This window comes from Pongo pygmaeus, chromosome 5 (genome assembly GCF_028885625.2).
Source record: "Pongo pygmaeus isolate AG05252 chromosome 5, NHGRI_mPonPyg2-v2.0_pri, whole genome shotgun sequence".
In the NCBI taxonomy this organism is placed as follows: domain Eukaryota; kingdom Metazoa; phylum Chordata; class Mammalia; order Primates; family Hominidae; genus Pongo; species Pongo pygmaeus.
The window spans coordinates 26,479,132-26,494,520 of record NC_072378.2 but is presented as its reverse complement, the minus strand read 5'-3'; the positions used below and the strand labels follow the sequence as shown (position 1 = coordinate 26,494,520).

General features: G+C 43.8%; 1 pseudogene; it reads right to left on the bottom strand.

Annotated features, from left to right (window-relative positions):
* Positions 1-1,283: 1,283 nt before the first annotated feature.
* On the bottom strand, positions 1,284-14,402 carry LOC129038078 (butyrophilin subfamily 3 member A3-like; annotated as a pseudogene).
* Between the last annotated feature and the right edge of the window lie 987 nt (positions 14,403-15,389).

Here is a 15,389-nt window from a genome sequence, read left to right as displayed (position 1 = left end):
AAAGGATGATGGGAAGTGGAGATAAAGTCCCAGGCCCTGTAGTCCTTAGGAAGATTCTGAGCTATATCACACATTTCATATGGTTTCTTAGAGAGTCCTAAAAGGGATTCAGCCAAGTTATCCACATGGTAACTGACTCATGAGTGAATTCTTTATCTCATTTCTCATGTAATTGGCTTTCTTTCATTTCTCAATTTATTTCTGCACTTGTGTTTCCTGGGATCACTTCCCAAATCAGTGTGGTGAGCTGAATAGTGCCCCCCCACCCACCCTTTGAGCTATATCCACTAAGAAACTTATGAATAGAATGTATAACATGGCAAAATGGATCTTACACAAAATTAAAATTATGGACCTTAAAATAGAGAGATTATTCTAAACTCTCTGGGTGGAATCAGTCAAATCACAGGAGTCTTTAAAAGTAAAAGGCAGACTGAGTGTCGTGTCTCATGCCTATAATCCCAGCAGTTTGGGAGACCAAGGTGGACAGATTGCTTGAGCTCAGGAGTTTGTGACCAGCCTGGGCAACATGGCAACACCCTGTCTCTACAAAAAAAATACCGGGGCATGGTGATGTGGGCCTGTGGTCTCAGCTACTTGGGAAGCTGAGGTGGGTGGATTGCTTGAGCCCAGGGGACAGTTTGCGGTGAGCCGAGATCACGCCACTGCACTTCATCCTGGGTGACAGAGCGAATCCCTGTCGACAATAAATAAATAAATAAATAAATACATAAATAAAAGGAAAAAAAAGGAGAAGGTAAAAGAATCAGAGTGATACAATGGAGAAAAAGAACTAAGAGAGGAGCCTCAATGTACTGTTGCTGCTTTGAAGATGGAGGAAGGGAGCTAAGAGTCAGAGTGTGGCAGCCTCTAGAAGTGGGTAGAGTCCCTAGCTATAAACCAGGAAAGAACTGGGACCTCATTCCTGTAAATGAAAGGAACTGATTCTGCCAACGATCTGAATAAGCAAGGAAACAGATTCTTCCTTAGAGATTCCAGAAAGGAATCCAGCCTGCAGACACCTTGATTATAGCCTGATGAGATCCCTGTGGGACTTCTCACCTACAGAACAGTGAGATAATAAATTTGTGTTGCTTTAAATCTGTGAATTTCTGGTAATTCAGATGGCAGCAATAGAAGAGGCATCCAATAAGGGTTTTGTGAAAATGCTGCAGTGAGGTAAACTGAAACTGTGGGGAGTACAGTGGGTGTGCAGACTACTCTACTGTGCTGAGTAGACACCACAGTCTAGAAAAAGCCAAGTTGAAGAGTAAGCATTATTAACACATTTATTGAACAAGTAGAACTTGACAAGCACTTGCCCAGTAGAGGGGATACAGTGGTGAGTAATAATAGTGATAATAATGAGGAGCAGTTTTCCCTAGCAGGCATCAGTTGAAAGGAATATGGGTTTAACATCCACCAATGACCAGGAGTGGACAGATCCTTTTCCAGGAGACTGAGTCCATAGCGGGATTAAAAACATCCCTGTAATTCTTCTAGCTTCCTTCATCCAAATTACCTATATCACAGAGAATCTTTAGGGTATTTGCTCTGCCTGGAACTCTTGACTGTAGGAAGCCTTGCTCTGGCTGCATGATCACTTATCATATTTGTTGGGTGGGCACACATCTGTGCCCCATTATTAACTGAGTGTGGCCTCTAGTCTCTTTCAAAGTCACATGCCCTGTGGGAACTGCGACGTTATTCTCTCAACCAAGACACTCTGCAGAGCCAATCCAAGGAGTGCTGGGTCTAAGGCTCTGATAATCAGAGCCTTAGAAGGAGTCAATAGGGGTCTTAACTCTACAACCGCCCACAATGATCTCGATCCTGGAGCTGTCCTGGGAAGGGAACCTCAGGGCTACATGTGGGTTCTTCCCATGCAGGAAAAATCAGGCTGGAAAAGAATGGGCAATTGGCCAGGGACTGAAGCTGAACATCTTCCAACTGCACAAATTACTGTATGAGTTATGTAAGTTACTTCATGTTGCCCTGCCTCAGCTTCCATATTTGCCAAATGAGACTACCTGACAGGGTGTTGTGAGGATTAAAGGAGTGACACCCACCAAAGCTCATAACACAGCACTCAGAACATTTTAAATTCTCCATTAATGTTAGTTATTGTTGTTCAGATCCCAGCTCTGTTGTTCACTATTGATGTTTGCTTTGTAAAGTCAATACAATTTTCTACATCCCAGTTTCCTTATCTGTATAAAGGGCACAATAAGGTGGCACCAAACTCAAACAACTGTCCTATGGAATAATCCAATGAATATCAGTAAAGTGCTTCAGTGTGTGCCTGTAGCTTTATGGTTCTGATTGGTTGTTGTGGAGGGTGAGACCCTTAGCTCCAGGCTGGGCAGGGAGAAGCAGAGATGTTACTTCAGCCTGAGGCTCCCCACTTTCATTAGCTAAGCCCGGGGTCACTGGTGTCTCCAGGGAATGATCAGGCACTAGGTCGGGATCTGGGGAACTCTCTACTTTTGGTATTGGGCAAATGGTCAGGGCAATGGGCTCCAAGGTCAAAATTCTGAATACAGGATACAGAGACTCAGAGAAAGAGGCGTGCAGAAATGTGTAGATATGAGATCCATCCGTGGCATTGTAGAACGAGATGTCTCCAGTCTCACAGTCCAGGAAGATCCCCACTTTCCTAGAGGGCTCAGGAAGTTTCAGGTTGGTTCTGGACTCAGTGAGAGCCTGATACTTATTCACATCAGTCAGCCCCATAGTCCAGTATCCATTCTCCGGTGTCATTTTGACCCAAATTTTTTCCTCTCCACGTTCTTAGTACACACCCCAATATGCCACTCTTTTCTGTCCCCCACTTCCACCTCCCAGTAGTGTCTCCCTGACATGAAGCTTTCACAGCCAAGCAAACAGTAATGCCATTCAAATCTCTCAGGGTTGTCTGGTAGGTCACAGGGCTCCTCAGCACGCTGCACACTCCTCTGGTCCTCAGAAACAAGGAGGATGGCATTTGCCATGTCTGGATCCAGAATCATATCTGCTGCAGAGAGTTTGAGGAGGTGTCCATGGGGTCAGCCATTTTTCCTGGATTTCAGAACCTCAGCATGCAAGGCTTGGGCCATGCTGAGGAGGTCCTTCCAGAACCCGGCGTCCCTAGCCTGCCCTGAATGTGATTCTCTCATCAATGTCACTGGTGAAAGCCCCAGGGGTCTTGTGACCAGAGGTGAAATGAAAGTAAGGTCAGTATCTGCCTAACCTAATCCCTGATGGGGCCCCAAGAAGCAACAAGGATCCTCTTTCTACATTTTTGTTGTTTCCCTCCCCACATTGATTCTGCCCACTGATGCTTTATACTCAGAGGTTAATTTTCTTTTTCTTTTATTTTTTTTTCTTGAGACGGAGTCTTGCTCTGTCTCCCAGGCTGGAGTGCAGTGGCGTGATCTCGGCTCACTGCAAGCTCCCCCTCCCGGGTTCACGCCATTCTCCTGCTTCAGCCTCCCGAGTAGCTGGGACTACAGGCGCCCACCACCATGCCCTGCTAATTTTTTATTTTTTATTTTATTTTTTTGTATTTTTAGTAGAGACAGGGTTTCACCGTGTTAGCCAGGATGGTCTCGATCTCTTGACCTCGTGATCTGCCCTCCTCGGCCTACCAAAGTGCTGGGATTACAGGCATGAGCAGCTGCGCCCGGCCCTCAGAGGTTAATTTTCAATCTTCACTCGACCACTCGTGAGCTAAATGAGTTCCCCTTTTCTGCAGTCTATTTTTCCATACATGCAATTTATTTAACAAGGTGGAGCCTCATCTGAAGCATGTTCTCACCTGAAAAATGGGGATAAACATATGAATCTCTAGCGCTGTAGAAGGCAATCATGTTATTTACTCAGCCCACAGCAGGCCATGAAGGAAGCTCCTCATCTTCCTGATAGCTGCAAGGCCATCTCTGTGCTGGGCTCTACATGGTGCCTTATATGCACCAGATTCACTCTCCACCCTTCAGCTTTCTCCACCCTCTTCTGGGCCCCAGGAATCTGTCCTCTATGGACAGTGCCACTGGGCTCCCTTGTCCTCTGGTTTGCTGTTGGGTTTGGCCAATGGGAGGCCCTGACAGAAGATTAGAAGGAGAAAGAAAAGAGAGACACACCGTTTATTTTCCTGCTTCCTCCCTGCCAGCAGCAGCTGGTGCTGCTCTAACAAGGCCTGACGACTCTTCTCAGGAAGCCCCCCCTTTGAGCTACCTCTTTCTCTGGGTTCAGTAACTGCTTCCCCTTTCTAGCCCTCCCAGGATAGGGGTGGAGACGGCTCCCCACTGTTGGGAACCATGGGGGCACTGCACTTTTCCTTGTTGCTTTCCCTTAACCCTCCTTTCTGGAAACCTAGTTCAACTACCCAGTTTGAACTCACCATCTATTTCTTGCTAGGTTTCTGCCAAGCATGTTCATTATTCCTTCAGTCTTCACCTCAACCCCCATGAAAAACAGATTGCAATCATCACCTAAAAATGTGGAGGCCAAAGCTTGGAAGCATTAAATCCTTTGAGGAGATACAGGCAGTAGGTGGCATGAGAAGCCTGGGAAGGACAAAGTTCTTTGGGCAGGCATCGCCTCCTCTCCTTGGCATTTCCATCCTCACTCTCCCTGCAGTATTACTCAGTGTGTGTCTCCTTCCCCTCACCTCTACCCTTTATGCGTCTTCCTACCCTTTATGCATCTTCCTACCCAGGAAGGAAGTCAAGGGAACTTTTCTGCTCCAAATCACAAGAGCTGGAGAAGAAAAAAGGAAAAAGGAATATAGTCCCTCAGGTTGCTGGTCCAGGGAACATGCAGTGATTTACTCACCAGGCTTGAAGAGGGCCATTTTTCCATTCTGAAAGGAAGGAGACACAGATAAGGAAAAGGTCAGTATTTTTGTACTTTTCCCACTCCATTCTCCTCTCACTACATGTTTTCTCTACTTTTCTTCAGAGTCTCTTCCAGGGTCCAGCTTCCCTCCTCTGCAGCTCTGATGGATCAGAGGTGGCACCTTCTCAAAAATGTCAGGCTTGGCTCCCTGTGTCATGGGGGGTGCAGAATGCATGGCCAGGCTTTGCAAGGGGGTGTGCAGGATCAGGAGTTTCTCAGAGGCTCCAGAAAAGCAGAGGTGAACCCCCATCACACAGAAATTGAGTCTTTAGATTAGTTCTAATTAATCCAGCTGAGAACATCCATGGGTCACAGCAGACAAAAGGTTGAAATATTCAGGGCACATGACCCAGCAAACTTACAGAGCATCAGGCTGACTTATCGGTATCGGATGAAGACTCCTCTCCACCTACAATGAAAGAAAGGTAGAGGTGTCACCAGAACTCTGCCTTTTCTGTGTTGGCCCCTTCCCCTTCTTTTTGCATCCATCTAGTCTTTTTTTTTTTTTTTTTTTTTTTACCATCCCAGCCTTCCCCACGGTCTCCATCTGCAGGTACAATTCTTTCTTCACCTCTTCTTCTTAATATCAAGTCTGGGAACATCGGTTGAATGCTAGTGGCAGGGCAGGCACTGTGAGAGTTCCTTCCCAATGGGGTCCAGCTCATCTGTTTTGAATCTGTACCTGGGCATAGGTGTCACCATGTCTATATGTGTACGCCTAGGAGTACAAGATTCATCCTTGTCAATCTGTATCATTTCGTACCTTGCTCTAAAAAGAATTTGGGAAATTTAATGAGCAATTTCAGGGACTAGTTTTTGAAAGCAGTTATGATCAATCTGTACCAACTGAGCCACTGTAGCTACTCCTCTTTATTAGACACACTTTTCTCCCTCCCTCTCACTTTTCTGATTTTCTTATTTCTTAAATCTTTCATTCTTGTTTTCCTTTCAACAGCCTCTAGATTATGGGAAACAACAAGTAAGTTTCCTGCCATAGAAAATGCACCTTATCCTTCTCTCCCCTCTTCCTTTTGAAGTGTACCCCTGGATATTCCTCAGTGCTTTTTAGAGCTTAAGGGTCTGTAGCCCCTAGTACAAAGAGATTGAAGACCTCTTTTTTTTTTTTTCCTCGAGAGAAAAAGCACTGGGTGGTTTCTCCAAAGAGCCACACTTGTTTTCTTTTTCTGAGTAAAGGGATCCAAGACCACTTTTCAACTCTGGGCTATGACTTATGGGCTGGAAAATAATGAAGCAGAGAGAGAGTAATAGATTTGAATTCAGAGAAAATGTCAAAGGCACTCACGAGTCAAATACTGGATTTTTTTCTTCTCTGCAATGGAATGAACAGGGAAGAGTCATCAAGGTGCTCAAAGTGAGGATAGGAAGACATGTCTGGGTCTCTGGGGGAATGGTAACTTACTGAGTTCCTCCTGGAGGCTCTCTGGAAAATAACCAAAAAAAAAAAAAAAAAAAAAAAGATGAACTGTTATGGGTGAGGTGGGTGTTTCGGGAAATAAACCTTAAACATGATGCAGTGCCAGGGTGGGGGAGAGAGGTGAGGTTTTCAGGCTGGGGCATGCAAGCCAGGAACTTAGATTCTCTGCTCGCGTTGGATACCTCTTAGGCTTATTTCCTGCTTTGTTGCAGCATATCCCATTTCTTTCATCTCTTGCTCGCTTTCTATCTCACTGGACAGAGCAGTTATTTCCTTCTGTTGTCTCCACAAGAAGTAACTGGCTCTGGCGAGAAGCAGCAGCAAGATAGGCAGGGTCCCTGCCAGGGCTGCGATCCAGGGCTGGGCGCTCCTGAAGAAGGGGTCTGCGAAGGGGAGAGCTGTGGTTCATGGGCACTGGTGTACTCAGCCTCCCCAGCCTGCAGTGACCCAAGCTTTAGCTGCTCAGCCCAGGTCGGGGGTGGGGAATCTATCTCATGAGGTTAAATAAGGATTCTCTCCCTAAAGTCTCAGAGGACTATAGATAAGACTTTGGTAAACCCTCACTACAAGCTACTACTATTACTTGTCTTGAGATGTCTGCCTCTCACATGGAAAGTAACTTGAGCAAAGTCATACATATTTTTTTCTAAATATTTTTTCAATAGGTAACACATTTACATCGTTCAAAACTATATACACATAAAGTCACGCAACTCTCTCATCCACCCAGTCCTCCCTCCCTCCATGTATTAACTTCTCCTTAGTCCACTTAATATGATGCTTAGGAACATAACCTGTGGAGTCAGAGGGCATGGTTTCAGTGCTGGCTCCCCCATGTGACTAGCAGTGTGATGTTGGACTACTTACATAACCTCTCTGTTTGTAGTGGCCTAATCTACTAATGTAAAATGAGGGTAATGATAATACCTATTTCCTGAGGTTAGAAGAATTGAATTAATACTTACAAAGTGCCTGATGTACAATGAGTGTTACAAAATTGCTTGTTGAAGTTTAAAAATGTAAACTAAATAACCCAATCGAGAACTAAAAAAAAGTAAATTAAAATACATTCTTATTTTTCCTCTTGTTTAAACTAAAAATAGCATTCTATAGACGTCCCTCTGCATCTTGCTTTTTCTGTGTAAAGTGTATCTTGGAGATCTTTCCATATTAGTATAGAGAGAATTGCTTCTTTTTCCTTTTACAAACTGGGCAGTATTCCCTTGTATGGAAGTTCCCTGGCAGTGAACATCTGCACAGTTTCTAACCTTGTACAATAGTAATCAGTGCTATAAGAAACCTTCTACAGGCCAGTTGCAGTGGCTCATGCCTGTAATCCCAGCACTTTAGGAGGCTGAGGCGGGTGGATCACTTGAGGTCAGGAGTTCGAGACCAGCCTGGCCAACATGGTAAAACCTCATCTCTACTAAAAATACAAAAATTAGCTGGGTGTGGTGGCACATGCTTGTAATCTCAGCTACTTGGCAGGTTGACGTAGGAGGATCACTTGAACCTGGGAGGCAGAGGCTGCAGTGACCTGAGATTGCACCACTGCACTCAAGCCTGGGCAACAGAGTGAGACTGTCTAAAAAAACACAATGAAAAACAGAAACCTTTTACATGGATCATCTCATACAAATGCGAACCTATCAGATAAATTCCTAGAAGTGGAAGTTTGGATCGATAAATGTGTAGTTTGGATAGATATTGCTATAGAGCCGCCAATAGAGGTTGACCTAATGCACACCAAAAATACAGCAAGTTACATGAGCAAATGACTGAGAGTCACTGCCTTCATACATTCCTATGAGAATCATGTATTATAAGCCAAAGCAGTTTTGATTTTTGCAAATATCATAAGGGAAAAATTATTTCATATGTTTACCCAGTGAGTGAGAATGAGCACCCTTTTGTGAGTTATTTCCTTTTCTGTGAATTGATAATTCATAGGCTTTGTTAACATTTTTTTTACTAGGTTTTATTTTATTTTATTTTATTTATTTTTTGAGACAGAGTCTCGCTCTATAATCCAGGCTGCAGTGCAGTGGTCTCCTCTCACTCACTGCAACATCTGCCTCCTGAGTTCAAGTGATTCTTGTGCCTCAGCCTCCTGAGTAGCTGGGATTAGAGGTGCACACCACCACACCTGGCTAATTTTCTGAATTTTTAGAAAAGATGGAGTTTCACCATGGCCAGGCAGGTTTCAAACTCCTGGCCTCAATGATCTGCCTCCCTCGTCCTCCCAAAGTGCTGGGATTACAGGCATGAGCCACCATGCCTGGCCAAAACTTTTTACTAGTTTTTTAGAATCTCCTTCTGATTCAAGGAGATCAGCTCTTTCTCTATGATATGAGTTTGTAAATATATATATATATATATATATTACCATTTTGTCATTTGATGTTATATAAGGAGCTTATCTTAATGTTTTTCCCCCAATTCCCATTGCATGTCATACTTTCTGGCAGATAGGAAATGTTCAGAAAATGTTTGTGTTATGAACACCTTTATGGAGGAAAGAAGCTCCCCTGGCACAAAGAGGAGCCTCCAGGTCTGTGCTTTGGGCCTTATATTCAGTGCAGAGACCCAGGTCGACCACAGATATTAACACATCCCCCTTCATTCAACTGCCACAGCTCAGCTCAGAAAACCTGAGGCCAAACAGGTACTGACCTGCGGTGGAAATGCTGGCTGTCTTTTCCAGGCTGAGGAGGGAATTTCTGATGATGCAGGATACACCCTCCCTGGAGCTGCCTCTCATGATCACAGATGCTGCTACTGCATATAGGCCCACTCCATCTGCAACCACAGGTGCTTCCACAGCTGGGATGTTCTCTCCCTTGGCGTCGCTCCACTGTATTTGTGGTTGGGGGTACCAGCCGGTGGACCTGCACTCCAGGTGGATCCCTCCATCCTCATAACCCTTCACTTCAACGTGAAGATTAGAACCCAGTGCTGTGGAAGGATAATTTGGCCTAAATTCTGGATAGCTCCTGTATTAGGGAGGGTCTCAATGGGAATCAATGTCAGACTCAGATTTGATAATTCAAGAGAGATTTCATTCAGGAGCTGTTTACAAAAGTGTGGTCATGAGGAGGGGAAAACTAAATTTGCTAGTGCAGTATCCCAGGGTCAGAAACAGTGGGGCTATTCCAACCCACCCCAATTACCAGAGGGAGGAGGAGAGGAAGCTGTTTTGAATACATAAAAGAAGAGATTCATGCATTGAGGACTTCCTTTAGAGGTGCTGTTACCTTCAGCAAGACAATGCAGCCAGCCTGAGGTTAACTTGCAGTAAGGAAGCCAGGGAATAAGCACCAAGACTTCCTCTTCTCTTCCTCCTACGATTGTCTGCTATAGATCCCCTTAAACCAAACCCAACCAGAAGGCACAGGGCAAGGGATTGCACTGAGAAAGAGAAAAGCTGTCCCAACATATGGAAACTGACACCGGGTCTCCGTGTCATCCTGTTGAACATAAGCAATTTCACAGAACACAGACAATGGCACTTTGTGACTATGATGGATCATGGGAAAAACAATACCACCCCACATCACGTGTAAGCATAGAGAAAAACATGAACATTGTCCAAACCACAGCAGTGACCAAACATCCCCCATCAGCAATGAGGCATTGCTGCCCCTTCATCAATTACAGCTTTAGTCTCACCCTGGTCTCCTTCTTCCTACATAAGATTGATTAAGGCTCCCACTCACAGATTTAACCTGCCCACACCTTCCTGATGGAATCTCATCCAGAGCAGAGGGCTAAGTCTATAAACTCCCCCTGCCCTAATCCCCTAATACAAGCCCAAATTGTATATCTTGGGCTTATCTAGGAGGTGGGTATCTAACACCTCCTTACTGAGACCCCGCCACAGCTCCCCATGATGTGTGTTCTTCCTCACTGCAACAAGTAAGAAATACAGCTAGTTCTACTACAGGAGTATTCCTGGGGATGGCTAGTTGGAAAACACTGGCTGCAGATACAGTCACTATTCCACCTCCCAGGGCCCATGGTAGTGTGCACTTGGAGACACAACAGAAGCCATCTGTTACACAACCAAACCAAAATGACTGTGTACCAGTCACTGAAGAGATGGTTTCTTATGCTTCCTATCCCTTGTCCTTCACTTCCCTTATATCTCTGGTGGCCAGAGGAAAGGAGTTCTTTACTTGAGCATGTAGGCTACAGCAGGAATTCTTCCTAAACGAAAACCTGTGTCTTTCTCAAGGGCCTCAGAGAAGCTAAATTGGGAGGCAGTACAGGCAATTGCTAGTGAGCAGCCAGGAGTGTCTGCAGTGCTTTTGCAAGAGGGACTCTGCATCTGCTCTAGATCCTACAGAGAAATGTTCTCAGAACAAAACCTGGAGGCTCACCTGCAACCTTCAGCTCCACCAGGGCTTTTTCATAGAAGTCACCATCTTGGAAATAACACAAGTACTTTCCACTGTCAGAGGCTGTGACGTTGTGTATTCGGAGAGCAGCCTTCCCTGCAGTGATGCCATCCCGTAGAATCGAAGTTCTCCCTCGATATGGTGCACTCTGCCTGTCTTCCACTTCCTTTCCATCTGCATACACGTTCACCACCTGCCTTAGGCTGGAACTCACCCACCTCAGCTCCATGGTCTCTGCACTCATGGTCGGGAACAGGTGACAGGGCAGATCAGCGTCTTCACCCACCATGGTCAGGATGGGCCCAGAGGGTCCAAGCACAGAAAACTGAGCTGTCAGCGCAAGGGGGAAGCTCCATCAGAGGGTGTTGGAGTTGGGGTCACGAGAGGAAGGGTGCTTCTCAGACAGGGAAGGCGAGATACAGAGAACCTAGAGAGGAACACAATCCTAACAGAAGGACCATTTGTCTCTTTGTGACAGGTGATCCTTCAGGTTGGGATGGACTTCCAGGTATGGGAATGAGTTAAAGGTTCTAAGAGGGCATTTAGGTAATTGTCTGCTTAATTAGGTAATTGAGATAATTGTCTGCTTCAGAAACATAAATGTGGAATTGTGGAATCATTCCCTACCTGAGCAAGGAGTGAGCAGCTGGACCAAGAAGACGGAGACATGAAAGTTGAGCAGAAGGAAGGCCAGGGAACTTGCCATTTTCATCTCTCCTGCATATCAAGAGACACCAGAAGGTGTGGGACAGACACTATGGCGTGGAAGAAGCTTTAGGATTCTGCATGGAAATGTCCACTTCCCTAGGGCTAACTCAAGTATGGTGACCAAAGAAGATCTTACCTCTGCCAAAAATGTCTGTCCTTGAGTGTCTTTACCTTTGAGTTCCAGTACGAAAAACCATCTGTAAAAATAGTATCTGTTGTCTGATCAGGAAATCTCGGACTCTACTGCATTCAAATATTAAAGTATTTAGAATCCTATCACTTCCCCACACTTCCCTTGCCAGGTCCAAGCTTCCATTATCCCCCTCTGATTCATGAAGGACCCTCTTCACTGGATTCCCTGGTTCCACCCTTGTTCAGCTCTGTGGGTGTCCAACACTGTGGACTCCTCAAACGTCAAACTCTTGGCCATTACCACGGTCAACTTACGGCCTGGTGGCTCCTGGTGGGATCCAGGCAGACTGCCTGGCGAAGGCTCTGAAGTCAGTCAGGGGCTGAACCCACCACGTTTAATCACAAATATATTGATTAGAAAAGCTTTGAATAAGACCAGGCCTTGCTCATCTTTTCTTTCTTCCCTTCATAAAGTTATTCAACAAATATTTACTGAGCACCCACAATGGGCTGGATCCACTATGGTAGAGTTAGGGACACAAAGAGGGTAGACAATAGGTAAAGGCTGTACAAGTCACAAGCTTGATGATCTCGGTCATGGGACAAAACCATTTAAACTTTAGTTACTCAAAAATATCAAGTATGAGACTTAGAATGTGCACAATTGGCCCAGCAATTCCACTTCCTGATGCTCACTTCAGCAAAGTACTTGCATGGGTGCGGAGAGAAGCCTCTGTGAGAATGACACTGCCACACTATTTTTAAAGTATAAAAGTGGTAACCAACTGAACCAGCCACCCACAAGAGACTGATGAGAGGAATGATGGCTCATCCCTATGAGGAAATTCAATGCAGCAGTTAAAAAGAGTGATTTAATGTCACTAGCCTGGATAATGGAGATATACTAAGTGATCAAAAAGCACCTTGCAGAACTATACTAATGATTCAATTGAAAAACAAAAGCAAAGCTATACATTTCTGCATAACTATATATGCAAATGCCTGAAAAAGTCTAAAATGATGGATGCTACACTGAAGATTGGAGGTTAAGTGAGTGAAAGGACACTTTGGCCTTTTGCTTCCTTTACTTTTAAAATTATTGGAATGCTTTAAATTTAAAATTTTCATGTATTAGTTAATAACTAATAATTATTATGAGGAATAATAGTGACTGGAACACATTAGCTGCTCAGTAAATACTAACTCCTCAACAGTTTCTCCCAAAACAAAGGAGCATGAGGCCTGCAGTCATAATACCAGCTGCTGTGGGTCTGGGAATGGCCTCTGAGAACAAGGTCTGCAGATGGAGGTGGGGAGAGATGTAGAGGAAACAAGGGAACAGAGGTCTGTGCAGCTGGTCATGCTCCACCCCTGCCTGGATCTTGCACCCACCATCAGACTAAACATTATAAACATTATATTTCACCGCATCTTCTGCTCCTTGAAACTGCTCTTTATGCTCCTAAAGAAAAGGAGGTATTATTATTATTAGTCCCTAAGCTAAAAATTTCTCTGCTGTCCTCAGAGGGAGAACTTTTATTTTTTAGGTTATTTATTATTCATTCTTTCTACTATAGACAATTTTGCCAAAGAAAAAAATATAAAGGAATCAAACCTTAAATATTCTGTAGTTATAATCATATACTTTGCTAATGGAAGTGGAAATGTTTCTGGAAGCATTTGGCCATGTAGACATGGCAAGTGCCTTTAAAATGTTGTATTATTTGCCCCCAAAATTCCAACTATAAAAGTTAGTGTTGAAGAAAAAATTTAGAGATCGATGCAAATATTTATGGTTAAGGCTGTTCAATCTAGGAAAATCTACAGTAACAAAATGTAGAAACTGAAAGATCCAAAATAAAGAAAGAGTTTTAAAAATAATTCTGGTTTTTTATTGTTTGTTTGTTCTTTTTCTTCTTTAGGAATGGCTTTCTGAGTCAGAGTAGGCTCACAGAGACTCCCAATAATTATATATTCGTACAATGTAGTAGCTTGTAGCCATGGGAAAGCATGCTTTGGGTTTTGGGGAAATGATAAATGGAAAGAAAACCAAGTACTATCCCTAAAAGATACCAAAAATGATTTAATAGAAGGATCCAGTGTTATTAAAATTATAAAGAATTTCACTTAATTAAAATTATGATTCCTAATGGTTACATGGAACATGTTTTATGACTGAACCATGCGTTGTTTGTCTATTCCTCACCTGTTGAATATGTATGTTGGTTCAGATTTTACTATATTATAAATACTTCTGTAATAAACACATTCACATGTAAATCTATGAGGCACATCTTTTTTTTTTTCCTTCTTCAGAATCTCTTAGAATAGATGCCTTGAGTTGGCCAGAACAGATTATAAGGGTTTTTTGTTTGTTTGTTTGCCCTTTTCTGACCACAATACGTTAAGAACATTCAGTTGGAATATTTCTTCGTTCATGTTGTCTCCCTTTCCTTCCACTAAATCCCAACCTCTGCAGTTTCTTATACTTTGCAGTACTTCTCCCGTCTTTCCACGTGCCCATATGTGCATGTGCGGGTGTGCGCATGTACACACACACACACACACACACACACACACAGGCACCGCACCCGTTTCTCTGGGCGAGTACTCTCCCTGCATGCCCACTCACCACTGTCAGCGATTCAGCCCCACTCCTCCCAGGCATTGTAGCCCAGGCTGTAATCAATTTCCTGCACTTACCCCTTGGTATTCCCATCGGAGAATCAGAGCCCACAGAATAAAGATGGTCAATCAATAATTCTCCATTCTTTCTATTATGGCTTAGCCTGTCATCTGGAAGAAAGGAAAAAGAGAAAGCAAATATTGTCTTCTCACCATGAGAAACAGTAAGAGTCGCTCTTTGGAAGAATTAGTTTTTTGATTGGCTCAGAGGTGATGTTTCTCATCAGTTGCTGGGCAGAAACCATTGAGGAAGATTGAAATGAAAACTGAAAGTACATTGAATTGTACACGTTGAGCAAAAACTCCAGCCCTACCTCCCTTAGTGTTTGTGTTTCTGTGTTTATCTATTTGAATCATTCTTGTGCGTGGATGTATATAAGTATTTCTTTATATTCACCTGTCTCGTGTCTTTTATATCGTAATAGAAATATTAGCAGAATGGAGTAGGAAAATAAAAAAATTTAATGTGCAAAGAGAGGAAGATGTGCACTAATTAAGATGCTTCTGTGGCAGTTTGCTTGCATGTAGATAGGTATGTAGAAGAGGAGGATCTTTTTTACAGAGCCAAATAAAGGTATGAATGGAAAGAAAATGAGACAAACTGCACCTCTTTAAGAACTTCTGGCATTTAGGCTTAGGATATGTTATCAAATAATATAATTTTTCTGGTTTCCAGAGGCAGTGCTGCTTGACATTGTTTTACCTCTCCCAGGAAATTCTTAGTGCAGATCTTTCTGAGCATCTTCATTCACCCTCAGCTCCCAGTTTGTGCTATATTGTATTTTCTTGGGTATTTGTTTCTCACGCTGCCAGTGGAGTAATATTCTCTGAAGCTAGACACTCCACAGGCTGTGGTCTCTGTAAGGCTCATTTCCTGTACACCATCTCTGTAAGGAGTTTATGGGACTATGTTGTTCTCCCTGTGGCTTAGGACCTCAAAACACACTTTTCTGGGCTGCAAGCCAGAAAGCTCCTAGAGCTAATATGTGACTGGAGCTGATGGGATTTGATTATATTGCAACAGTTTGAATTTAGGCTGTGTGGTATCTGCTTGAGATGGCTGGTTGCTTCTGCAGCATGCATGCGCCCTTCTTCTTAGTGATAAGGCCTAATTTTCTTGGGTACTGCATCCTGCTCTTCCCCCTTGTAGATAGGGC